This window comes from Salmo trutta, chromosome 15 (genome assembly GCF_901001165.1).
Source record: "Salmo trutta chromosome 15, fSalTru1.1, whole genome shotgun sequence".
Taxonomy (NCBI): Eukaryota; Metazoa; Chordata; class Actinopteri; order Salmoniformes; family Salmonidae; genus Salmo; species Salmo trutta.
In genome coordinates this window covers 50,134,587-50,141,427 of record NC_042971.1, presented here as the reverse complement: position 1 = coordinate 50,141,427, position 6,841 = coordinate 50,134,587, and positions in this window count along the sequence as shown.

Below are 6,841 nucleotides of genomic sequence, written 5' to 3'. Positions count from 1 at the left end.
ATTCTTAATGTTTTGTACACTCAGTATATATATATATATATATATATATATATATATATATATTTAAATTAGAAACAATTACAGAGTTCCGGACCTCGTTGTCCTCATATGTAGTTACGGCCATGGCTACCTGGACAGATGTTTGTGCCTCTCTCCACCTTCCCTCTCCAACCAGGCGGTGTGTCTCCATCCACCTCCCCAACCAGGCTGTGTCTCCCTCCACCTCCCCTCTCCAACCAGGCGGTGTGTCTCCCTCCACCTCCCCCACAACCAGGCGGTGTGTCTCCATCCACCTCCCCTCTCCAACCAGGCAGTGTGTCTCCCTCCACCTCCCCAACCAGGCGGTGTGTCTCCCTCCACCTCCCCCCACAACCAGGCGGTGTGTCTCCCTCCAACCAAGTGGTGCATCTTCCTCCACCTCCCCACACCAACCAGGCAGTGTCTTCATTCACCTTCCCTCTCCAACCATGTGGTGTCTCTCCATCCACCTCCCCTCTCCAACCAGGCAGTGTGTCTCCCTCCACCTCCCCAACCAGGCGGTGTGTCTCCCTCCACCTCCCCCCACAACCAGGCGGTGTGTCTCCCTCCAACTCCCCTCCAACCAAGTGGTGCATCTTCCTCCACCTCCCCACACCAACCAGGCAGTGTCTCCATTCACCTTCCCTCTCCAACCATGTGGTGTCTCCCTCCACCTCCTCTCTCTCCAACCAGGCGGTGTGTCTCCCTCCACCACCCCTCTCCAACCAGGCAATGTGTCTCCCTCCACCTCCCCTCTCCAACCAGGCGGTGTGTCTCCCGCCACCTCCCCTCTCCAACCAGGCGGTGTCTCCCTCCACGCCAAAGTGAACCCTTGCTCCCTGGGTTCCCTTCACATGTTTGCTAACACTGCACCGACACCGCTGGCCTTTTTAAGAGCACAATTATCCCCCCCCTCCAGACAGTACACTCTTCTCACCTTTTTAGTAAGCCACTCATAGACACTTTGGCAAAGGTGTCAGACTCTTAGACCTTAAGTGTTGCCATAAATTCTTTGTCACTTGGTTGCAAACATTTAAACCTCTTCCCCCAAGGTGTCTGTTTGCTTGTTTTTTGACTCGGTGCAAATACAGCTTCCACACCTTTTTGGTGAATCAGGTGTGACTGGATGCTAAAGAAGCCATTTCTTAGGGAGCAGGGTGTGCCAATTGCTTCATTTGTGCCACCCTGGGTTCAAACAAGGCACATTGGACTGGTGTGGTTAGGGTTAGAGTGGCACCTCAGGTTAAGGTCAAAGGGGACCAGGGTGGTTAAGGTCAAAGGGGACCAGGGTTTTAGTTCAAGGCGGGAGCACCTCTGTTAACAGCATGTGTCTAACAGAGTGTGTGTGGGGTCAGCTTGGGATCGGGGTAAGCTCTGTGTCGAGTAGTTACTGCTAAGACAGAGGCATTCTCTGGTTCTCCCTGCTCAGAGAAACTTCCTTAGTAGAAACCGTGTGTTGAGCTATTTAAGCCCAGTCTTTGAGAAGTCCCCCCCCAGCTTGAAGCCATCTTTGTCATTAATAATAAAATATAACTTGTTTTGAAATCCAGTTGTGGCACGTTTCGATTTAGGCTCATCAGAACTTGATGTGGATGCTGTGTGCGGATTTAAGGATCCAGAGGGCAATGGTAGGTTGCCTGGTTCAGCAGCACAGAGTGCTGACACTACCTGTGATGAGTGAGTCTCTGCCCTGCGTACTCTCAAAGCCTGCGTCCCAGGGAAAAGGCATGTCCGCAGAGTATTGTGCATATCCTAAATAATACATAAAGTTAGGTTATATGAGTGAACACTCACATGAATACAGTCATTACACACAGAAATAAGAGATAAAGAGAGAAAGCCATTTGCCCGTAAATGATTAGATTTGCCATTCGCTGTGGATAGATAATTTCAAACCCACATTATAACTCACATACCTACCTGTGTGTAAATGTACCAGAGCAGGCTCCAGGATCCCACAAATTCTGATTGCAAATTGGCAGTGGAACTCAATCTACCTGACCTGGGTTCATGAGTGAGCACCACCACACTATGTGTGATCTATGGGTAAGAAGTTGGCTATCCATCTTGCAGCAATTTAGCAGCATGAGTCTTGTACAGCGAATACATTAATCAGTTCTGATTCTGGGCCAGTTTATTAGGCACAACTTTTGATGGCACGGTTCAGGCATAATGAACAGAGGCATGAAATGTTGCGGACATTAGTACATTACTCAACAATCAATTGCGGTTGCCCAGATATCCCTGGAGGTTTGGGAAAATCATGGGCCTGTGCTGCATAGATGCATGTTTGGCTAAAGACAACACTATTGTTTTGGAAATCAAATATTGACAGCACATCAGTAGCAACACTGACTGATTTGAAAACGTCATTATTGGGTAATGAATTACAACACTACAATAGGAGTTTTGTACAGTAGAAATAATTACCTTTAACCCAGCTAATTTCTCTCATGGATAGCTTTATAACTTTTCAGAGACAAGAGATCTTTCTACAAGCATAGTTTATTTGTACACCTTAACTCTAACTAAGCAAGTCAGTTAATAACAAATTCTTATTTTCAATGACAGCCTAGGAACAGTGGATTAACTGCCTTGTTCAGGGGCAGAATGACAGATTATTACCTTGTGATTCGATCCTGCAACCTTTCGGTTACTAGTCCAACACTGACCACTAGACTACCTGACTTTGTTGCCAACTTCATCAACACATCTTTCATATTTTTTATTTTCCCAAAACTTCCTCTATGTCACTATAAAGTCCAGATGCAAAGCCTAGTGAAAGATTTGTGAAATCTGTGTGGGTAGCTGGACAGGTAGGATGACTGACAGTGAGGGTGAACAGGTGGTCACGGGTCAGGTGACAGAGAAATGGATGAGACTGAGGCAGGAATTCCTTTAACCATAAAGTGGTATATTTACTGAGTAGTCTGTGCTGCATAACAAAGGAAACAGAATAACGTGTATCCAATCAAATCCATCACAAAGATCTAATCATAACAATCATTCATTGTTAACATCATTTAGGGAATTCAACAATCCAGTTCATTAATAAGTCAATAGGAATCGTCGGTGAGTAATTTAGGCTCGTAACTATTTATCATAAATCATGAAAGAATAACACAAACAGTGATCGGTTATTCAATCTATAAACACCATTAGTTGGATATCAGAGCCGATCAGTTCAACAAACAATTACTTTCTTATTTCACCCTTTCAAGTGTCTTCATGTGTACACGGAATTTCATTACATATTAACCATACCAATTACATAATTGGCCTATCATTGACCATTCACATTACACAAAATGTTTGAAGCGTGCGCTCCAAGCCGCGCTCCGCGATAATAACTCCAACAACAACTGATGGCCCACACTCCCGATCGCAACAGATAGTTCAGATGAAAGGTTAACAGAGTCGGTGGACTTACGTGGATTCATGGACGCACAGAACTTCTGGATTTGACAGAGTGAAGGAAGAGAAAGCAGCGCGATCAGGCGATAGTGATTTCCTCCTTTTATGGAGTGGAGATCTGTCGGACATTTCCACCTGACCTAATTAAAGCACCCCTGGCCCAGCTGAGTAAGTGGCAATGAATTAAAGGATTATTCCACCAACTCCATGGGCTTTTTCTACACCTAGAGACAGGGTATTGATTAGTATGACTTACTTTTACTGCATTTGAGTTTGATGACTTCACAAAGTAATAACTCACACAAAGTTGAACTTCTGTCTATAATTTTGTGACCATAATGTTGGTAAGTCCATAGTGCCACCTACCAGAGGCTGAGAGAATTGCTATGAAGATGTTTCCACATTTCCAGAGATGTTTAATACAGTATATGGTAAATAGTAGACTTCTTCACTGGTGAAGTAAAGATATATGGTCAATGACAACATCTCTTTGGGCTTCCTGCGGTCAATTTGCAGTCTTCAAATTATTTGTAATTATGTTCCGGCTCCCCGACCATCCACTCAAGAAAAAAATTGGCCCGTGGCTGAGTCTAGCTGATGATCCCTGGCCTAGTGCCTGCATGAAACTGCCCGATTTGAGGAAATATGGCAGTAGGATTGCAAAATCACTTTCCCACATTTCCAAGGTTTTCCAGAAAACCTGTTTTGGAAGCTAGGAATTTTGGAAAAGTTACCAGAATTTTGCAATCCTACATGGGAGTGTGGTTGACTTAAATCCTTGAAGTTCTACGGGTTTTATCATTGTCTCTCCTAGCAACAATTCAGCCATTAGCCCACCAGAAAAACAAAAATGATTGAGAGGTTATAAAGATCTATTGTTATGAGTCATGAGATGTGTACTAGTCTGTTGGAGCTAGGAGAATTCAGTCAGTATATGGCAGAGGTTTATAGTGGGGGCTCTCTGTTCTAGCCCTAGGGGGATGATAGTGGGCCAGGGGAGGAAACTCTAAAGGGTCGTGCCACTGGGAAGAAGAAAATGGAGCGGATAAATTACCCAAAATTCAGCTGGCAGCACATCTGAGACCACGGCACAGCAAGGAAAATCTGTTGACGTGAGTGTGTCGGGTGTATACCAAAAGGAGCTGTCAATGTCCTGAGGTCAGCACAGGCCTGTGGGGAAGTAGAGTGCCCTCCACCCTTGTCAGCCCATCTCCTAACTTCCCTGAATCTTTTAACAGAACAGCTTTCCTGTACCGAGGTATAGCAGTGATGTTAATATGAGTTTCAGGAGAAATTAGAATGCTATTAGAAAACCACTTTCAGGGTAGATTACAATCATAAAGAACCGCAGACACCAGTCGTGCTAGTCTGAAGGCACAATAATATGGACATAAAATGAGTGTGTCAGCAGGAGCATGACTGTGCATAAGTTACAGTAGATGTCCGCAGGGTACAATAACCTTATTTCCACTTCTCTGAAGCACATGATCAATTTCAATTATCAATAGAATGTCTTCAGGATAAATCAGATTCTCATCTCAGCCTCAATATCTTCCTATGCCACATGATGACTCGCTAGCAGCTAGCTGGAGGGTGACTGATAACAGGAAACGATCGAGAATGACTTCCAAGAAGTCAAAGCAAAGACAAAAAAAAATCTTATTTGTGCTTCCTGTCTGTGCCACAAACTAAAGGACTACCGTCAGTGAGACTACAGCAGCAATCAGTGAGGCTACAGCAGCAGTCAGTGAGGCTACAGCAGCAGTCAGTGAGACTACAGCAGCAGTCAGTGAGACTACAGCAGCAGTCAGTGAGACTACAGCAGCAGTCAGTGAGGCTACAGCAGCAGTCAGTGAGACTACAGCAGCAGTCAGTGAGGCTACAGCAGCAGTCAGTGAGGCAACAATAGCAGTCAGTGAGGCTACAGCAACAGTCAGTGAGGCTACAGCAGCAGTCAGTGAGGCTACAGCAGCAGTCAGTGAGGCTACAGCAGCAGACAGTGAGGCTACAGCAGCAGTCAGTGAGGCTACAGCAGCAGTCAGTGAGGCAACAATAGCAGTCAGTGAGGCTACAGCAACAGTCAGTGAGGCTACAGCAGCAGTCAGTGAGGCTACAGCAGCAGACAGTGAGGCTACAGCAGCAGTCAGTGAGGCTACAGCAGCAGTCAGTCAGTCATGAGTCCTCCAAATGCTCCTTCCTTCTCCTAGAGGGGATAAGAGGGGGGTTCTGTAGCAATCTAAAAAGGGGGTGGAGGACAGCTCCAATTCTCACACACTGATAGACAATTTACCTCTACCTACATGTACAAATTACCTTGACTAACCTGTACCCCCGCATATTGACTCGGTACCGGTACCCCCTGTCTATAGCCTCGTTATTGTTATTTTATTGTGTTACTTTTTATTTTATTTTTTATCTTTAGTTTATTTAGTAAATATTTTCAAAACTATTTCTTGAACTGCGTTGTTGGTTAAGGGCTTGTAAGTAAGCATTTCACGGTAAGGTTGTATTCGGAGCATGTGACAAATAAAATTTGATTTGATTTTAAGGTCTCTGCATTGGCTGCCTGTGAGTTTTAGAATTTATTATTCTATTGGTTTTTAAATCAATCCATGATTGTGCACCCCAATACATGTCAGACATGCTTTTAAGTTATGTACCCAGTAGGTCCCTCAGGTCCTCTGACACTGGCCTTTTAACTAAAGCCTAGGACCAAGAGGCATGGAGAGGCAGCCTTTAGTTACTATGCCCCACGGCTCTGGAATAGCCTGCCAGAGGACCTGAGAGGGGCTGAAAATGTGGACATGCTATATTTAAAAGATATCTTAAAACACACCTTTTTAGCTTTTCTTTTCCTTAGGGTGCTTTTTACATTTACATTTTAGTCATTTAGCAGACACTCTTATCCAGAGCGACTTACAGTAGTGAATGCATACATTTCATACATTTTTTTTCTGTGCTGGCCCCCCGTGGGAATTAAACCCACAACCCTGGTGTTGCAAACACCATGCTCTACCAACTGAGCTACAGGGAAGGCTAGTTGTGCAGTTTGTATTGTTATTCTTAAATTTTTTATCCTCTTATGTTTGTTGTGTAGTAAATATTTCAGATTTTATTTGCATTCCATGTCTGAAATGTGCCGTATAAATAAAGCTTGATTTTTAATAATAATAAAGAAATAGCTAAAGCAACATAATATGTAGAAAAGTATCAACTAGATAGAATACTTTGAGCTTTTCCCACTGTCAGAAGGGTTTGATCGGAACCTCCATGGTGGGTTTACATACTAATAAGAGTGTTGGACACTGAGGGCTATACTCAATCCGTTACACGAAAGATCTGTGTTATAGCGCAATTGTAAGGTCATTTCTGATTGAGCCGACATATGCAGAGTTTACTGTGAATGCAG